Source organism: Propithecus coquereli, unplaced genomic scaffold, assembly GCF_000956105.1.
Source record: "Propithecus coquereli isolate 6110/MARCELLA unplaced genomic scaffold, Pcoq_1.0 Scaffold177, whole genome shotgun sequence".
In the NCBI taxonomy this organism is placed as follows: Eukaryota; Metazoa; Chordata; class Mammalia; order Primates; family Indriidae; genus Propithecus; species Propithecus coquereli.
In genome coordinates this window covers 4,267,697-4,289,271 of record NW_012142412.1, presented here as the reverse complement: position 1 = coordinate 4,289,271, position 21,575 = coordinate 4,267,697, and positions in this window count along the sequence as shown.

The window sequence follows — 21,575 nt, the reverse complement described above, 5'->3', positions numbered from 1 at the left end:
TGGGAAATGCTCTATACCGAGAACTATACCGAGAGAGCAAATGCTTTAAAAAAAATCCATTTTACCTTGCTCAAGCTGGTGTTTCCCAAACTTGTTTAAGCCTGTAATCCTTTATTTGTACAAGTCTATTTTAGTATGCTACGAAATGTTCTTTGGAAAGTACTGAACTTTGGTGTTCCACTTACAGCTAGAAATAAGACAGCAATACTTGCCATCATCTCTTGAACTTATTGCCAATGCAGTAAAGCAGGAAAGGAGGTTGGTGGGGGGAGGTATAGCCACTGGAACAGAGAAATTAGGTGATTATTTGCAGAAAACCCAAGAGAATCAACTGGGAAAAAATGATGTGTAATGATTACTTTATTATAAGGTGATGAGTTACAATATAATTACCAAAGCCAAAAGCTTTCTTTTATACCGGCTAAAGTGACAATCAGGTGAAAAAAAAAATACACTGGAATAAAGATTTGAATTCATAATAGCAACAAAAAAATGCAACTCTTAAAATTGAGCCTTCCTAGAAATATAAGTGATTTACATGGAGAAGACAACCACATATTGCTTAGAGGGCACAAAAGAAGGTGTGAACAAATGGAAAGGAAAATCACGTTCCTGGTTGGACGGAATAAATAATGTAAAAAATACAACTGTCCACAAATCTATTTATAGGTTGAACTCGATCGTATTTAAGATCACAATAGATTTTGGATTCTGAACTGTTCTGAAAAAAGTCTCGTAAGTGATCCAATCCAATTGCTTTTCCCTTCTAAATATTTTCCATGTCACTCCAAGACCTCACCATCATTTCTTCTGCCAGCTGGGCAGTGATCACTTCTTGGGTTGCCCCCTAACTGATCTCGCCTTTCGACTTTGGCCCACAGCAGCCTCAATTCCCTTAGTGTTTCTTAGACAATAATAAGAAGGGAAATAACTGATCTTATATTAATAACTCCACTGCTTAAAATGTTTCCATAGCTTCTTATGACTGTTGAAATCAAAGCTAAATCCTCTTATGGTCTAGAAGGTTTTGGATCAGATGTTCCCCCTGCCCTCACCAAGCGCATCTTGGGCTCCTGTTCCTGACCTACTCCACGCTCTGGGCACAATGGGTTTAGTTTCCTGAATGCTTAGCATGTTTGCACTTCAAGACCTTTACTAGCAATCCTTCCAGTTTGAATTTCTCTTTCTCCTCTTCCTTCCCTGGTTCGTTCTTTCTTGTTTTTTAAGAACCAGTTCAACGTCTGTGTATTTCAAGGAAGACTTAAACACCTCCCCTCTGTTCAACTTTATGACTCCATACTTCTTCACAGAATGTATAAAAATTCTACTTAATAATTTTTGTAATTAACTATTCAATAACTATAAATGCTGTTAGAATATAAGCCCTTTGTATACAGAGACTCTCGTTCACACCTCTCAGGTGATTTGCATATCATAATTCCTTGTCTTAGGTAATCTAATTTTGTGGAATATTGGCTAGAAATAAGGAAAAAAAACTGTTAAAGAGTAGCAAAGGACCTGATGTAATGGATAAATAGACATGATAAAATCATAATGATTAAAACAATGTATTGCTTGTATTGGAACTGAAAGACCACTGAAATATAAACATCAGAAACAATCCATAGTATAGATAAAAATTTGGCATCCGATAAAAATAACATGTCGAACTGCAAGGTAAAGTAAAATGTCTTTAAATTATGGTTCCTGGACAATTGGTTAACTCTTAGGGTTAAAAATGTAGAACTCTACCTCCTGGAAAACAGAATAAATTCCCATTAAGAGAAAATTGCATTTCCTAAATGTGTTCAAAAAGACACTAACCTGTGGGCTAGTAACAGGGTTTAACATGAAAAAAATAGCTTTATGGCTATAGTAAGTCTGGGGAATTCCAAATTAAACTAAACTGGTTTCTCTACTGCAAGAATTCTGAAAATGATGTTAATGTGCATTGAGAATTCACTTGCTGCATTATAATGTAGCATTTGGCATAATTACATGGAACTATTTTTGTTTTTCAAAGTATAACACCAATTTGGGAAATTTGGATTAAAAACACTAAACAAACTAGAGGACAATTTCAAGAAATGCTTTTGTAATTCTGGTGTTAGGAAGACCTTTCTAAACATATCGAAGGCAGGACTCCAAGAGAAAAATTGTACCATTAAGGTTCTTTGGTTATAAGCAACAGGAAAACTCTCTGATTAACTAAGAATAGTAGACTCTAATATTGTTTCCAAATATTTGCTATCTCTCTTTTGGGAAGGGTTATGCTTCTCTTTCTCTGGCACGTCTGGGTTGGCCACATGACTTGCTTTGACCAATGAGAAGCAAGCAGAAGTGATGGTGTGTCACTTCTGAGCAGAACATTTCAGAGAGATCTAACCTGTTTTGTTCCCTGCCCCCCCTCTAATCATGGCAGCACATACTGATGCTTAACGTTTTGTCAGCTGGGGTCCTCAGTGACTCCAGAAACTTCAGAACCTTCCTGCCAGCACAGATCTTGAGTGAGGAATGCACTTTGGTGAGGCTTGCTGGGTTCTTTGTTATGTTGACGTAGGCTTGCCAGGTAAGCCTAAGACTGATATATTAAAGAAAAAGGTAGACATTGGACCATGTCAGGGGCTCATGGAGTGGATGGAAATGTTTAGAAAGGGGCAGGCTTTGGGAATGGTGGTTACCATAAAAATGCTGGAGACTAGGAAATTGAAACTATAGAGATAATTTTATAGCAGGAAACAATATGGTCAGGCACTTGGACTGGAGTTGGATGGACGCTAACCTGTTTCAGCTTCTTTCTTCCTCAGCTAAAAATTTAAATTTCAAAGAGGGTGTGTCCTATGGGCCTAAGTTTGATCACACACTCACCCAATGGCCAAAGAAGGATGGGGCTGCCGTGGGCTGTACCTAAATGGGAGTAGAGACTGGAAATTGGAAATAGATCCCAGGAAGCCAAAATACAAATGTTTACTACCTTCAAAACAATAGATCTGACCATTTTTAAAAAATGCAGTAGATCAAAAACCACCTGTTAATACAATCAAAGAAAGAACAAAAATATTTATAATGTGTGTGAGACCAAACGGCTGATCTCCTTCATATATAAGTATGCAAATGAAAAATAAAAAAGGAGCACATTGGTGGAAGAAAATCATAGCAAGGCAGCAACCTAGACAAGAGTTTCCAAAATATAAGCTATAAGCAACCAGAAAATTTGAAAAAAAAAAATTCGACTCACCTGCATTCAAAGAAATGCAAATTAAAACAAGATATTTTTCATCTGTCGAATTTTTCAAAATTGATAATACTCTCCTTTCAAAGGAGGAGGAATCTTCCCCAGACTAATATCAAATTGCAGGGAAAATAGTATTTTTCTCGTAGTCTGTGATGAGTGTAAATTACTCGATCTCTCTGTAGAACCATTTGGCGGCATGTATTCAAAGTCCTAATAATGCTTAAACCCTTTGACTAAATAATTCCACTTTGATGAATTTATCATAAGGAAATAGCCCTAAATTGAGGCAATTGAATCATAGGAATATTTATTTCAGCATCATTTATAATAATAAAAAATAGAAATAACATTAATGAACAATAGAGAATTTGTGGAATAAATTATGGTGTATCTGTGTACTGATGCAGCCATTAGAAACGATATTTTAGAAAACTGTTTAATGACATAGAAGTTCATTCACATCATATTATTAATTATGTCAAAAAACCATATTATAAAACAGGTACTATAAAATGCCAGCTTCATAGAAAAATATTTATTGCAATGATATAATAAAATGTTAACAAAGAATTTATTGGGGCAGATGGACTCCGGCGATTAAAATTTATTTATTTTTGTTTTTTTTTTTTTTGCATTTCTCAACTGTTCTATGATGACTGTAATGTTGGTCAACAGAGTAAAGCCTAATAAATGTTCATAAAATGTATCATTTTTAGTACATTTGAAGAAGCTATTTATTAACACAGTAATTTGCACTTTATAGTTCATTACTACAAATGATGTTTGCCATAATTTTGCTTAACATGTACTCCCCGGTAATTAAGAACTGCAATCCACAAAAATATTTGTTATCACGGGAAGAGTCCTCTGTGAAAATTGAATTTAACAAGTATATTTCAAGTGCTTTCATGTGCCTGATACCATGATAAAAGACCGTATAAGACTTTCCCCTCAAGAAACCTATAGCAGGAAGAAAAAGTCCTTCTGTGCAGAGGCAAATCAACTTTAGATGGAAAAGAAGGGTTGATACAAGTTATATCTGACCCGGTGAAAACCTTCATGAAGCCAACTCACAATGAAGGATCACATTTAACCTTTCATTGTCTGGGTACGTGGCAGCAACTTCCCTATGTGAGGTTTATAATGGATCTATAGTCCTAGCAATTTTATTTTCAGGTGCTTTCTTCCTCAGGAAACTTTATTTTGCCTAATTTTTAAAATAAAAATATTGTTCTTAAAAATGATCTGATACTAGTCTTGGGAAATTGCCTCGTTTTTTCAGGAATGTGTATAGACCCGCCATTTGTGTCTAATCCAGTAGACCAGGAGACTTCTTGCTTCTTGAACACATGCTTTTATTTGTTTTCTGCCTCTGCTTTTGTGACTACATGACAATGGATGGTTTGCCAGAAATTTCTGGTTTTGCTTGGTTTTAGGTCACTTCTGTAGTCATCATCAGTAATGCAGAAATACATGCAAATGTGGACCATATTCTAGCATTAGTTATAATATGTGGATGACATTCTATAATTAGTTATAACATGTTCATTGATATGTGCACATACATGTATATCACACATACATGAAATAGACAACAATACAGGGTTCCAGTTGATAAAACGTCGAATGATGATGTATATGGTAAGACTGTTGGCATTCTGAGAAGATGGAAAATGATCTAAAGGTACTTTGAAGACTTGTTTCATAATACAGGAAGATGATTCATATATGAAATATTATTACAGATTTTCATTACAAAGAGAGCATAAGCTGTATGGTAAACTTGCATTTAAAAGTCTATCCTCCAGCATCCCATGGCTGGTTCCAGAAGTGAGCTGTATTGTTTAGGAGTAATTAACTGTGAACAATAGATGTGTTCCTGAAAAGTCAGGTGAAAGTGCTATTTGCTGAATTAAAATTATTTCCATAATACCTGAGATTTTAGAATAATAACTCCAGGGCTGTTCTGGTAATCAAATGCCAATTTAAGAAAGAAGCCAATCTATTTTTCATTGCTAGAAATAAATGAAAATAAAGAATCACAGGATTAAACTTGTCCATTTCTCCTCTGTGTTCACAGCAGAAGATGATGAAGGAACTGTCCCTGATCTTTGGCTAAAACCCACTGCCTTATTTGTTCACTAGATCTTTTCATCTCTCAAAATGGGAAATCGTTCTCGCAATTTCCCTCTCTCCAACACTGTCATTTTTTCCCTCTCCAGTGGGTTATTCCCATCAGCACACAAATATGTGATTATTTCTCTCATCTTAGAAAAAGTGAAACAAAACAAACACAAAAACCCTTCGCTAGAGACCACTTCCCCTGTTGCTACCACTCTAATCCTCTTCATTTTAATGAAAACTATTAATAATTAAGAGTTTATCATCTCATTCTCTCCAATTTCCCTCCTTTTGCCAACGCCACTCCACCAACACTTCCATGATCAGGTCACCGATTGACTCGCACGTTGATAACCCTGACGGTCAATTTCCTGTCATCATCCTATGAGTCCACACGCAGGATTTGACACTGGCTGTCTCCGTGCACTTCCCTGGTGCACCCCGTGACTTGGCTTCCAGGGCCCACAGGTTGCTGGTTTTCCTCCCTCCTCACTAGCCAATCCACAGACTCTTGCTGTTTCTTCCTGAGAAACCCACCTAGAAACATTCACACATTCCCATGCTCTGTCCTTGGGCCACGCTCTTTTCTATCTGTACACGTTTCCTCTTTCATCTCGCCCAGTGTCACAGCTTCAATCACCATCAACTCACTGAGCCCTACCCATTTATCCCTTCAGCTGTAACCTCTCCGTGAACTCCACACTTTCCATGTAGCTTTTTCCTTAGATGTCCACTACGCACCTCGATCCAAACAAGTAAGAAGTTGAGCTCCCGATATTTCCCTTTAAATCTGTTTTTCCCACTGTCTTAACATTTCAGCCAATGGAAACGGCTTCATTCCAGTTAGCTACTCACTTTTGATTCCTTTGCTCTCTTATTCCAAATCTTACCTATAAGAACACCCTGTAGCTCTCCTTTCACCGTTTATCCTGGATGTGACCAGACGTCATCAGTTCTACTGCAATGGTCCAAGCCACCGCTATCTCCTCTATCTAAGAGGCAGCAGTGTCCTTTATTCCTCCCCTCCTGGCCCCAACTGTGCTCAGTGCAGCAGCCAAAGCAAGCCAGTTTAAACAAAGCAGGTCACATCACCTCCTGGTTTAGAGTCCAAAATCTTTTCTGTCCACTCAAAGCAAAAGCCAAAGCCTTTGAAAGGCCCTGTGCGACTTCCCCTGATCTGTCTCTGCTCCCCGTAACTCTTTGCACGTCCTGCCACGCTCCCTGCTGCTCCCCCCATTTCAACCAGTTTCTTCCTGTCCCAGTGACACACTAATCTGACTCACCCGTCAGGGCCTTTGCACCTGCTTGCCCTCCCTCTGGAAGGTTCTTCCCTTAGATATCAAAGCGGCTGCCTCTCTCACATTCTTGTCTTTATGCGAATATCACATCCTTAGTGAGGCCTCCTTTGGCCATTCCAACTAAAATCACAAACTTCAGCCTAGAGGTTTTTTTTTTTTTTAACCTCTTTCATACATTATTTTTCTTTAAAGTGCCTATCCTACTGTATTCTCCCCCAAAGTAGAGATTTTAGGTTGCTTGTTCCCACTATTAAATCATTCATTCATTTACGTATTTTTTTTTAAGTCACTCAAGGAGCTGAACACTGGGATTGCAAAGACAAATAAGATGTATTATAATTCCTGCCTCCAAAAATGTTATAGTCTACTGGGAAAGATAAACAGAGAAAGACAATTTTTTATTTTTGGAGACAGAGTCTCATTCTGTTATCCTGGCTAGAGTGCAGTGGTGTCATCATAGCTCACTACAACCTCTAACTCCTGGGCTCAAGTGATCCTCCTGCCTCAGTCTTCCGAGTAGCTGGGACTACAGCTGCCACCATGCCCCGCTAATTATTTTTATGTTTTGTGCAGATGGGGTCTTACTATGTTTCCCAGGCTGGTGTTGGACTCCTGGGCTCAAGAAATCCTCCCACCTCGGCTTCCCAAAGTGCCAGGATTACAGGCGTGAGCCACTGTGCCCTGCTGAAACATATTTTTAATTTTCACACTGTCCCTAGTATCAGGTCTTTACCTCATATACAATTCCTAAAATATAGATTAATATTTTTCATGAATAAATTGGCATTTTTTTATTTGAATCTTTTTGTGAGAAATTCTTTTGTAAAATATAATCATCCTCTAGCTCAATCATAGACTATTATACCTGGATGGGCCCTCAGATATTCTCATCTAGTTATCTTATACAGCTAAAGAACTTAAAGCCCAGAAATAATGTCTTCATAGTAATAATGATATCTATTATTTATTGGATATTTATTACCTACCAGACGCTGTGCTAAGCACTTTGCATGCATTATTGCATGTAATATTTACAACAACTTCATGAGTTGGATACTATTATTATCTTGCTTTTATAGATGAAGAAAACTGAGGCTCAGGGAGTACTTTGCTCAAGGTCACATGCATGTAAGCAAAGGAGCTTCTGGTCAAACCAAGGTCTACCTATGTTCTTTATAAACCTCAGGCTGTTAGCAAATGGACGTGCTGTACTTGCCTAGTGTCCCATAAATAAGTGACAGATTGGGATCTGAAACCTGTTTTCTGATTCCCAGTCCAGTGAGTTTTCCATGGCAAAGCACTGTATTTGTTTCCAAAGTGTTTTCTATGGTGGTTTTGTTTTTTGGTATATTGACGTGCATAGATATACCAAATCCTATGTGATGACAACTCTGTTCTTAGTTCTACTGTGGCCTTCCTTTTTCATTCACTTCTCAATGATTTAGGAATAAGAGAAAAAATTGAGATGCAGTCACATCTTTATAACAACATCAATAGCCTCTTGTGCTTCTGTATCATAAAACCAACATTCTGCAGAAGAGCAAGACATAAAACGGTTCAATAGTACAAGAGCAGGGAAGTAGCTCTACCACATTAATGTATATTGCACATGACTATTTACACATAAACACATACTGCAACCGTAGAACAGTTTACCATGGCCAGAGAAAATGATCATGAAAGTTTTTCCTTTTCTTGCATCACTCAAAAAAAATCGTTTACTCTTCTTAATGACAGAACAATCTGTGTATTTTTGCAATCGCAGTAAGTAGCTGTAGAAAGCATTGTGATAACATCAATAGAAGCACAGTATGGTAATGTAAAATTAATGAGCGAGATGGCAATCTCCTTTTTAGGCAAATCGTGCTTTGTAATACAGCACGCCCTCTCAATTAGTCTGTTCTCAGGAGCCAGAGAATGTGGGTATTGTAAAGTGCTTATTCCAAGATGTGGGAATAGCTAAGGAAGACAGTTGCCCCAATAGATAATGTGCAATGGCTGCATTTGGGATCTAAAGATCTACACACCAACAAAATACACGTTTACCCTTTTCCAGATTTAGCTGTTGATTCTCTCATAATGGTCAGCAGCATGGCTGAAACTTCCCTGACTTGTATTTAACAAAACAAATAAATAAAGCAGCTAGGTAAACAAACATGTCAATGAAAATCACCATGAATGCCACTGAGTTTTTCTGCTCTCCCAACGTGCTGTATATTCAATGACTATTAAGGCCAGCGAAATGCATAAAAATCTAGGCTTGCTTATGAAGGAGCTTAGGAAATTTCACTCCAAAATATGACTCCTTGGTATAAAGAGTATTTTGAAAGAAAGGCCCTTAGAAATCAACAGACTTTGGAAGGGGCTTTCCCTCTATCTGCATAAACCAGAGGAACCCATCAAAAAGAACAATAGACTTCCCTTCCTTTCCCTGTTATCTCACTAGATTGCAGGAAAGAAGATCAAAAATGCAACCATATCTGGCTCAAATCATTTTAAATATAATACCTGTCTCTCAGGTTAATTTCATTTGCAAAGAGAATCATTTACAAGCCAATCTATTTCCCCCATCTATTCATCCTCCCCAGTAACCATTTATCTCCCCTAACAGAATTACCTATATTTTTCATCTCCCCCTGCCCTCTAAAAGAAGGGTATAAAAATTTTTGGACTCCACTGGGATATTGGGTAATCACCATGATTCTCCCCATGCGCACAGTAAATAAACCTCTTTCTCTTATTAATTTGCCTTAATTATGAGTTGATCTTTCATTGAATGAAAGTGGGGGTGGGAGGAGGGGATGGAAGGGGGAGTTTCCCCTTACCCCCACACTCACCATAGTAATTTTCACTTTCATCACCAAGGCTGAAATTCAGAGTTCCCCACCTCATGTAGAGATCCAAATCTCTTAATAAATAACTGAACAGGCACCCTAATACTGAGCATTAAGACTCACTGTTCCAGAGCAATTGAAATGCAAGAAATCCAAGGAGATTGGGAGGAACCTTTGGAAAGCAAGCTTTTGCTAAATTGTGTACAAATTCTGTATTGCCTTAAAATAATTCAGGGGGTATGATCTGAATGGAGCACACAGAGAAGTGTGATGTGAGAGTCCATTCAGACTTGGTATGGCTTCAAAGAAAACACTGCTCTGTAGAGCTTATATTAATTACCACTTAATTTTCTTCTCTAAATTATGGTTTCTTTTCATGTGCTTGTGGACTGATGGAGAAAGATGTTGAAAATTGTTAGCGAATGTCTTCGACTAGCTTTAAAATGTTTATGATGTTTATTGTCTTTTTTTTTTTTTATTTCAGCAAATTATGGGTGTACATATGTTTAGGTTACGTGTGTTGCCCTTGGTTCCCCCCCCCACCGAAGTCCGTGTATTGTCTTTTAAATTTTTATATGCCAATTGTAGGAAATGGAAAAAAGTGTGGCTATATAAATACAATAGACAATTATTTGTAGTCTTACTGCCCAGAAAGAAGCACTTTTGCTATTTTTGGTATGTAAATCTCCTGCTTGTTTCACAAGCATTTAAATTCATGACAATGAAGTTTTTTTTTTCCTTTTACATACTCAATCCTCTGTAGCACTGACCCAAACAAATGACATGTGACACGACAAAAAGATGTTTTGTAAGGCTGAGAAAAATAAGATAGTGACTTTTTTTTTAGCCCAGTGGAGTTATGCTAAAAGATGGTCTACTTTGTAATAGAAGTCTTTGTTTTTTCTTGTAAATGTTTCACCCCAAGGCTTGACTGGGATAGGGAAAGCCCAAGTGGAAGGAGGAGATTGGAGAATGGTGAAGGGTGTTGAGTGATCCAGGAGTCATGGGATATGGTGGGAGAAGAGGAGGACCAGCTTGTGTTCACACGCCATGCCCTTAGGAATTCTCCATAGGGACTGGGGGTGGTGAGGGAAAGTAAAGAACTCTCTGGCATCATTCTCTGCACTCTGCTATGTGCCTGAGAAAAACTAATAAACAGACTTTTCTTTTAACAGATTATACCTTTAGTTTATCCAAATGTTAAGGGCTTAGCAATGGAACATGTAAGTATTGTTGTAGCAGAGTAGTTGCTCCTCCTCCCATAGATACGGAAGCAAAAAATTGAGAGTGGGGAATATGTAACAGAGGGAATGGCCTAAAAAAAATCAGCAGAGATGTTTTCTGTCTCTTTAAAACTTCCCCCACTCTTTTTGGGACCTCAATCCTGCATCCCTGTCTCAGGCAGGTGGTTGGGAGGGGCAGGGGAATGTCTTTTGTTCTTTGTGTTACAGGAGATAGCTCAGTCATCCCAGGCCCTGGCGCTGGCCTCCCAGGTGGGCAGAGGTCACAGGCTTTGTCTTTGGCAGAGCTGGGAGGATTAGAATCATTAACACAGTAACAGAGAACTGAAGGCTCACCCTTTAAAAGCTCTCTATCTCTGCTTATGTGCAAGAAATTGGGATTTTGAGACCAGAGTCTACCATATTTCCTCCTTTGCTGGCAAAGTAATAAACTCCTCTTTCCTTCTCCTCTAACCACTTATTCTCGTTCCTCTGATGTGGCCTCAAAGACAAGTGCTGAACTTTCGGTAACATTGTTTACAAAGTTAATTTTTTCATCAACAAATACTCATCCAGTGTTTACTCCGTGTGAATGGCTGTGATCGTCACCAATACACAGACAAGATTCTGTATGTATGGAAGTTACTGTCAAGGAAGACAAAGTAAAGTCAGCAGGAGGCGTCATTGGCTAATTGAGATCATGCTCTATACACAATCATGTGTTTCTTTTTCCTTAATTTAGCATAATATCATGAACGTTTCCTCTCATCTCCACAAGCTCTTCATAAGCACTATGTTAGATGATTGTATCAGGCTTTATTTTATGGATGTTTTATAATGTGCACAACCATAACCTAAAAGTCAGACCATAGGGTTGCTTCTATAATAATTATTGTTATGTTGTTTTGTTATGATAACTAATTCCTCATTAATAATATTTCTGTTGACTTCTTAGGCCACATTTTGAGTCTAGAAGTTGGATTATTGGGCCAAAGGACATGAATCACTTTTTAAGTTTTCAGATATATATGTTGCCAGAATTCTTTCCTGAGAGATTGTGCCAACAAGGTATGTTCCTTGCGGCAGTATTCAGAGTGACTAATGCCACAGGAGTTGCTTCTCCCCAGGGTTAAACACAGCCAGAGTTCTCCATGTAAAGCCAGTGTGGCCTCCTAACACCTCCACCGACAGACCTTTCGGTTAACTTGCACACAGTGTCTCTTCTCTGGGGTATGAGGACGTGTGTTCACCTCCTCCCCAGCAACCTTACTTTGAATAAGTAAAGGTCTTTTTGGTGACTTTTCAGGGGAAAGGAGCTACACTTCATTGGTGAATCAGTGTTTCCCCTCACCCCCATGGCATCTACCTCCTATGAAATGCTAATTTGCATGTCTTATTTTTTAGTCTAGAATAATGGTTCCTTTAGGGCCACGTCTTGTTCATCTTTTTATTCCTAAAATGTAACACAGTGCCTGGCAGTTGTTAGTTGCTTGAACTAATAAACTATTATTGTACTACAGACTCTGGAAGTGTACAAGCTTGGCTGAATTGCAGCTGGGTGGCCCCACACTGTTGTTCTAAAAACTTAAGTAGTATCATTGGCCTCCATGTCATTTAGGTCTTAAATATACAGAAACATTTTAGCATATTGGACATACCAACTTTGATGCCAGAGAGATGGTTCTTTACTCATAACTAGCATCTAATAAAAACTCCTTTCAAACTGATATTATCACAGTGGATAAACTTCCATGGTTTTGAAACAGGAGACTAATAATTTCACAGCTAGCAACTATCTCCTTTTATCAATATATTAGAGCAAAAAGAGTTAAATCTCTTGAGAGTAGTAAATTCTTACAGGACCACATGTTAGAGTTGATTGTGGAGGTCTTGTCTAATTTATATTTTATATGTTTTTGTGTGAATTGTTTATCTTAGACTTAAGTTGGCATTTTAAACTTAGTGGTCATCCAATAATTTTGTTCCGAGGGAGTTTACTAATTGTATCTAACAATGATTGATATATACACACGTAGCTACCTTGGTAACTTTCGGTAATTGTGAATGAATTTATTTAAGATAAATCTTGCTTTCAAGTTTGGCATTACCTACTCTACTTAAGTACTGTACTTAGAAAAACAAAAAATTGTACACTCACCATTGATAGAAACTAATATTAATGATAGCTTGGTTCACATCTCAACACTCTATTTTTTATGTTTAGAAATCTTTGGAAACCAGAATGCTTGTGTCCCTAAAGGAATACGGAGACAGCAAAATTTATAGCAGTTTAAGAAGGGATAGTCTATTAGCAAGAGTTATTGCCAGGAAAGATTTATTTATTCATTAATTTAGTTAGCCAATGAAAACTTAAAATACCTACTGTGTGAGAGACACTATATTTCGTATTGTGATGCACACAAAGAAATATTAGTGAGAGCTCCAGGAAGTGAATTAGTGGAAAAGTTAAGATATGTGCAAAAATGACAACACAAATGTGGTAATTATACTACTTTGGGCATGAGACACCATTGGATACTTGATATACAATCTTAGAGGATGAACAAAGAGGAAGAGATCATTTCTGATTGAGACTGTCGGAGAAGTTTAGACATTAAGGACATATTTGGTCGGGTCTTTGAGAATCGATAGAATCTTGACAACTGGAGTTAGCAGAACGGCTTGAATTCAGAGGAATGGAAGGTGGCCAGGTCACAGAGTGCATAGAACATCCTGGTGGCCAGGAACTGTGAAAGAATTTGACTGGGCAGAGGCTTTGTTGGAGAAGAACAGTTGAGGGTATTTTGGGGGGCTTCAACTCCAAGACTTAAGATTTTGGACTCTATTCAATGGGGAAAGGAAAGTCATTCAGTGAGCATTTCTGAGTAGGAAATTAACACAAACAAATAAATATTTTATGAAGATTAATCTGGTTTCAGTGTACACAACGGGCAAGGATTTCAAGAGATGGAGAAACAGCTGCAGTATTCCAAGAGTGAGATATAATAACAGGTGCAGTGATGAGTCAAGACGGAACCTGAGGCTGAGTCTAACGTGAGGGCCCCAAGTACAGCAATAAGATGTTCCTTCGTTCCCGGGGGAAGGGAAGTGGGTCTGGTTAAGTATGCAAGAAGTTTTGGGGTTGTGAGAAAAAGATGGAGCCTGAGGGTTTTTTGGGGGGATGGGTGGGTTGTGGGAGGCAGCTTACCAAAGCAGACTCTGCGGACCTGGGAAGGGGGCTCCGCAGATGGCAGAGACAGCTGAGAGTCCTGCAGCCTGGCCCTGAGACAGAGCAGTGGGCTGGGAATAAGGAGTGGCTGTGAGCTCACCTTCTCCTGTGTTTCCCTTCCCCATTCTTACTCCTCCCCCTTGTTGCTTATTTTATCCAAGCTCTCTCCTCTGAGAGTTTTTACCTGCTGGTTAAAAAGAAAAGTTGCTAAGGAAGTTCTGGCTCCAGATTCATCCCAGATTCAGCTCAAAGGCATCAGGTGCATCAGCTTAATTTTACTGCTCTGCAGGCCTGGAGATGATGGCAGGGAGGAGAGGGGAGAGCCAACAAAGTTGGTAACGAAAATCAGTAGGACTCGGTGACTAATTAGATATAAAAGGAAAAGGAAAACAAGGGACAATGCCGACTCCATGATTTTGAGTGTGAGTGATCAGGAAAATGTCAAAAGGAGAAACTGGTTTGGGGAAAAGGGAGCATATTATAAAATCTCATTGTTGATGGGACCTTAACTAAAGCTCCTTAGTCCAACCTCACTTCTGGTGTTTAGATCCCTCTACTTCATCTTGCCAAGGGAACATCTAGCCCAAGGTTAGACATTTGCAATAATGGGACCTTCTTCCTTCTCAGTGCTCCACCTTTGGGGTTTCATTTGAGATTTCTTGAACTCCTGGTGAAGAGAGGCTACTGAGATGATCGGAAATGCAAGATTTCAAGTGAGTAGAGAGACCAGAGTTGGAGATAAAGATTTGGAGCCAAGGCGATGAATGAACTTGGTGACAAGTAGCTATGAGAAATGGCTCATGTAGAGAGAGAGAGAAGGAGTACGGAAAGGACCAAGATCAGCCTCTGGAGGACAGGGGAGAGGAAAAGGATTTGCAAAGGAGAAAGAGATTAGGGGAGGAAAAGAAGAATTGTAGTTCAGGAAGTCAAGGAAAGAGTTTCAAAAGAAGGCGAACAATGGCCAATGTTGCAGAGAATAAGGGAGAACAAGATTAGGAAACTCTTCTTGATTCTTCTGAGTAAGATCTTCACAGTGTGACCTGGTTATCCTGTTAGAAGTCATGTCCTAGAATATCAGACACACCATGCACTCATTCAAGGTCATATTCCAAAGCCAAATATAAATGGCTTATTCTTTTCAAATTGTTTGAAGCTTGTGCATATACCAGGCTCCATATACAATACAGCTTCTTTCTTGTCAAATATAAATATTTAAATTAGGGAACCCTGAAATAAAAGTATATTGTATCCAATATGATAATACTGAGGTTGTGAATATTCTGAGTATGCTTTTATGTGAATATTTACTGCATTAGTGGACTCCATAGTGAAGTGGTTTGAGTTATGAATGGACTTTTGGGGCAGATTGTCCAAGTCTGCCATAGGTCATCAGTGTAAGGACGCTGACGATTTCATTTTAATCCATCCTGGACATTTCTCCGTATCACGGAATCACTGACCATGAAATTTGGCAGACGTGACAATTTTGTTCACTGCAGGACTGGTGCTAACAGGATACAGGATATTACAGATCAGAAGTAAAGTGTTTTATTGCTGCTGCCTGGGAAAGCTCTGTGGTACATGAGGTTATTTCCTACAACCTGTTATCTAACATATAAATCTGATAATCGTGGCTAAATCATTCATTTTGTTTCATATAGATAAAAATACTGTTGACACAAGAGGCTTAAAGGGACAGAAGGTATAATTTGAGGGGTCCTGAAAAACATCCCTCAGAGGAAAAATAAAGGTCACCCCACTGATCTTACTGTAAGGCCCCAAAATTCACAAGTTATTCACATTTTTGGATCAAGCTAAGGTACTGACTCATGAAAATACTGATCTGATCAGTTAGCTCGGCAGACAGCATTCCCTCACACGAGTGAGACGGAAGACGGGGACATTTTGAGGGAAAGAAGGTTTGGGCAAGGCACAGGGTTTGGGATGTTGTCTGGACCGCATGCTGTGAGCACCAGGTGAGGGTGTGGTGTAACCAGGGGTGCAGGCATGGCTTAGGAAAGTGTGGTTACGCTATTTAAAGAAACATACTTATCACCTCATTAGTTTTCCTCTTTCACTACATCAGATATGCTTGTCCCACTGCTAAAGAAGGAATTCTAAGAATAGGCTTTCTTCAGGCACAGAAAGACAAATATTGCATGTTCTCACTCATATGTGGGAGCTAAAAAAGTTGATCTCACAGAGACAGAGAGCAGAATGACGGATTCCACAGACTGGGAAGGGTGTGTGGGTAAAGAAGGGATAAAAAGAGGTTGCCTAATGATTACAAATATACAATTAGCTAGAAGGAATAAGTTCTGATGTTTGATAGCAGAGTAGGGTGACTATAGTTAACAACAATATATTGTCTATTTCAAAATAGTTGGAAGAGAGGGCGTGAAATGTACCCAACATGTGGAAATGATAAATACTTGAGGTGCTAGACTCCCAAATAGCCTGACTTAATCATTGCACATTCTATGCATGTAACAAAATGTCAGACATGTTCCATAAATATGTGCAAATATTTGTAGCGATACAAAATTTTTTAAAAATAGGCTTTTCTGCACCTACAGAAGACAGTAGTGGAGGCAAGCTTTGAGAGAAGCCTGACCAGGGTTCAAATACAATTTCTACTGTTCCTGAAAGCTCAGCACTTGTCCTCGAGGCCACATCAGAAGAATGAGGACAAGTGGTTTGAGCAGAAGGAAAGAGAAGTTTATTACTTTGCCAGCAAAGGAGGAAAAATGGTAGACTCTTCTCTCAAAGTCCAATTTTCCTGAACATAAGTAGAAGTTCAGAGCTTTTAAAGGGAAGGCCCCTCAGTTCTAGGCTATTGTTGTTATGATTCTAATCATCCCATCTCTGCTTATCTCTGCTGAAGACAAAACCTGTGACCTCCACCCACCTGGGCCCACCTGCAAGGCTGGTGCTGGGCTGAACTATCTCCTGCCATTCCCTCTGTTACACTACCACTTGTAAATTGCAAAATTTGGGAATGCCGCTAACATTCTTTGAGTTACTTTCATCTGTTAAATTGACATACCTTCCTCAGAGTGTTGCTCTGGAGGTTCAGTGCAATGGTGGGTATTCAATCCGACCATCTGTATAATTCCTGACATTGGTCCATGCTCTTTTTCTTTCCTTTCTCCCCCAAAATGCCTTTCCTACTAACAAAGAGGAGAACATATGGAAGCTGAGGGAGAATATCAATGTCTCTTTTCTCTCTCCTGTTCCAGAGGAGGATCCTCTCTTTAGGTGCTTTTACTTCTGTGTTTCTGGAAGTCCCAGCCCCATTACAGAAGGGCTCCCTCTGCCAGAGGCAGGGCAGGAGACTCACGCAGTCCCCCCAGGGCCCTGAGCTTAGAAGAGTCCAGGCTTGGTTTAATGCTCTACTCTTGCCACCTGGACATTCTCAATAATTTTTGAAGTAGGGGCCTGGTATTCTCATTTTGGGTTGAACCCCCCAAATTGTGTAGATGGTTTTGACAGAAGGCTTGGTCGTACATTCCTGTCTGTATGCAAGTCTGGGCACTTTTTCTCCTGCTTTCCAAAGAGATGAACCACTCAAAGGTGATGGCTAGGCTAGCGGGGAGAATGGGAAAGACTCTGGAGAAATCCTTTCTCTAGTGTGAAAGAATAAAAAAAGGAACAAAGGAACCATGGCTTCTTCTAAGGTTTACATGGTCAGTGACAGTGTTGCGGGAAGTCGGAGCGAATATTTACGTCTATTCCTTCTCTCCTTCTTTACAGTACATAATTGGAGCCTTAAAATATACATATTCACATATCCTTAAACCCAAACCAAATAATACAGCTGCCAACGGATTTAGATATTTTAGGACACACTTGTTTCTCTTACATTTTGTTGATGTCTAAACACAGACCTTTGCAGTGAAAAATTCCCTCATCTAACTTAATTTATTCACATCTTTACATTGACTCTCTGGTTGGTTTTTGTGATGAGTTACGCTGAAGCTTTGTTTCCAGTCTCTCAAAGCAAAGACCAAAACCCTATCGAGTATTTTTACCAAAGAGATAAGGTGCGGGTGGATTTTAATAAACTTGGTGATTTATTTTGTCTAACCTGGGCCTAGCCCCCTGGGAAATTGCTCCCTGGCATGGATTTGCAAAGAATGGAAATCACTGTACTCATGCAGTCTGCGACACTGAACACTAGTCCATGTAGGAAGTGAGTCAAAACTAAGACTCAGGGACCAATTTAAGGCAGAGGATGTGGTTCATATAGTGACATTTAAAACTATCCTGCTATGAAATAGAGGGGATGTTTTGTCAGAGTCTCTTTGCCTTCTGTCTGGAGAAGTTTTCGAAGACCTTGAATAGCAAGAAAAAGACATCAAGATAACTGCGAGTACAGAGCGTCCTTGTGTCTCTGTGACACTGGTTGTCAGAGACCCAGAGGGGCTGGCTCTGCAGGCAGAGATGGAAACGGGGTTCTGCATTGTTTAACACCCCCTGACCAAGGCTTATCGCTTATACAGTGGAGCTCAGTGTTGAAGAAAAGAGAAAAAGAGCAGATGAAAGATTTTTATTTTGATTTTTTTCCTAGATTTCTGACCAGACTTAGGAGTGGAAATACCAAATTACCATGTGAAAGCCCAGTCACAAGATACTGTCTCCTAATTTAAAACAAAACCACAAGAGAGAGCTCGACAAATCTCTTTACCCTAGTTCAAAAAAAAGAAAACTTAGAGCATGGTGTTATAAACCAAAGAAGCTTGGATAAGCATCTAACATTTTAATTAAATAAATGAGTGGACATGGAAGGACATTTGCAAAATATAGAGCACCATTGAATTGCCTGGTGTTATTATTATTAATTAAAATCAAACTTCCATCGGAGGCTTGCATCCTTTTATGAGAAATATGCAAATAGTTCTTAGGTATAGTACTTAGTTGCAAGCTAAAAGTAGTTTTTATCAGGGAAGGAAAACAAATTGGGACTGACTGAGAAACAGGGAACCAGGATGACTGTGAAATTCAGAAAAAAATGTGATGATAGCTAAAGTCAATTCCCTGAAAAGTAAAAAAATAAAAATAAAAATAAAAATAAATAAAACCACAAAAAATTCATTCCTGATTTAAAAAGGAAGAGAAAAGTTTTACATTGGAAAGCTGACAAACCAACAGGAGGCCATCAACTGATTTGGAAAATGGAGAGCAAAGTTAGGACCACGTTGCTAGGCAACAGATTTCTAAGCCCAGTTCTCCTCGCTTCTTAAAGGACGGGTGCAATGTTTTGGTTTTGCAAATACTAGCTATTTATTGACTTACTCACTGTGAGTTAGAATGGCTGGTCTCTGAGTAGGAATGGCTAAGCCAGAAAAGAGCAGAAGTGCAGGCAGTCAGAATATGATCAGGAAACCAAAAGTTGGGGCGGTCATGAAATGCATTTGCATTTGCTCTGTGGGGTGAAATCATGGCTACCCCACGCTACTGAGACAGAAGTAGATTCTCGATGACACAGATGATTCCTAATGAGAGCTTCAAATCTAAGAGAATTAGAGATGACCAATAAAAATTTATTGTAAACGATAAAATGACTCACGGAAGATAAATGGCTGAGAGGCAGGCAGTGAGGAAAGTGAAGATTGTCCTCTGGAATAGGATCCCGGATGTGTGTGCAAGGGTCGCGCCCTCCTCCCCAACCCCCAGGAGGCTGTCCCTTGCAGGTCATTGCTTCGCAAACATGCAAGATTGGTCATTGCAATTCTCGGGTGTTGGCTTCAACTCCACGAGGACGGGGGCTCCAATGGGTCAGATGAGATGTGGCTTAACAGTTTAGTAAACGACTAGAATGGGCCCTGTGGCCTTTGAGATGAAAGCCCCTCTGAGTCTCTCTCACCACAGAGCTACTTCATCAACCCTCCTAACGCAGAGTCAGACGCACAGCCAGAGGGAGGGAAAGAAAACACTTTGGGCGCTTGAGAAAAAGGGGTGGATTTGATTAATGTACAGCAAGGGAGTGAACCAGTTCTCAGGGAAAAGAATCTTTGATCAATGGTTTGAAGAAGCATCTTTCAAACCTCCCAGATTCCAGCCACTTGAAAAGGGGAAAAAAAAAAAAAAAAAAACAAGAAGCTGATTCAGAGCACAGCTGTTGTTATTTAAAAGCAAAACCAAAAAGAAAGAAGAAAAGGAAAACTCGGCAAAATATCATCCTCAAATCAATTACCTGGAATAGCAAAAAATGAATAATGTCTCATCAAAATTCACCTCAAAACCAGAGGGGCAATGTTTAGGCCACTGTGTTGGAATAAATACAGGTCTCCTGGGAGAGAACCAAGGGATATTTTATTACTGGTTGTCTCTTTCGTATACCTGTGCCTGTGTTTGGGCTAAAAAAAAAAGCAAGTGGACCTTTCACATATTAGGAAGGGACCTAGTTTGTATCAGCTGCCTACTATGTGTGTGCAGGACACTCTCACATGGGTTATCTGATTTCAACAGTAATTTTTTTCTGGGAATTTATACTGTATGAAATTTTTGCGAGAAAAAGATGGATTCTTTATCCTTACATTAAGAACTGATGGGCAGATGCACCAGAGAGAGTGAATAATCATTTCGTCTCAAAGCCTCAAAGTGCAAGTTTATCCAAATGGAAACTTTGGAACTCAAATGTCAGTTTTCACATCAGCTCTTTCTAGAAACATGTTTTCCCCCTTAATTATTATTTTTCTGTTTAACAGCCAGGCATTGGTTGAAAGGTTTTGGATGTTTCACTTACCTCTTCCAACCACTCTATGAAGTATTGCACGTATAAGTAGAATATATATATATATAAATTTTAACCATTTATGGTTTCACTTCAGAAGATATATAGGTGTGACATTCAGGAACCCAATATTCCTTGTGTTCTGTGGACCTGTGTGAGCCCCTCTGTGGCTAGCTGCTAAAATATTACTGCTGGCTGCTTCCCTCTGACTCTTTTTTCTTTCCCATTGCTTGTTATGTGTTTGGTGGAATTACTACCACTACTCTTCAAACTTTTAATGAGCTTCAAAGTTCTGCAGGAAAACTGTACAATGTTTGGAAAGTCTGTTCTACTTTGCCATTCGGAAAAAGGAACGATACCTGCACGACCACACACCTGTCTAGTGCAGTAGTTCTGAGTCTTAACCAGGAAAATGGTCACCTTGGAAGCTGTCCATGAGAAGGACTTTGTCATCGCTAATTCTCTATTGCCCCTTGTCCTTCTAGGTGTCTAACTTGCAGGGTATCTTAGGCTATGTCCAAATACTTGGGAAGACGTAGTTGTGATAACTACTCCAATCACCCAGTCAAAGCTAGTTGTAGAGTGTGCTTACAGCAGTGTGGTGACAGCAACCTGCTTGGTTAGCTCAGGTTCCTCAGCCTGAGGTCAAGAGAGCCCTTTTCATAGAAACTTTTCGGCACAGAATATGTAGATAGAATCTAGATTTCCCAGTAAGTACCACGTGCTACACCAGGTCCCACTTCCGTTGACTTGTGGATGTGATTCCAGGTCCGTGCTGGTCAGCATTTCCCCAAGGACCTTCATATGGTTTTCTACTCTGTTTCCCGGGGCCTTGCTTGTCAGTGCACTGCTGAGAGAGCATCAATCAGTGACAGCTCTCAGTCCTTTATCTCCAGCGACGA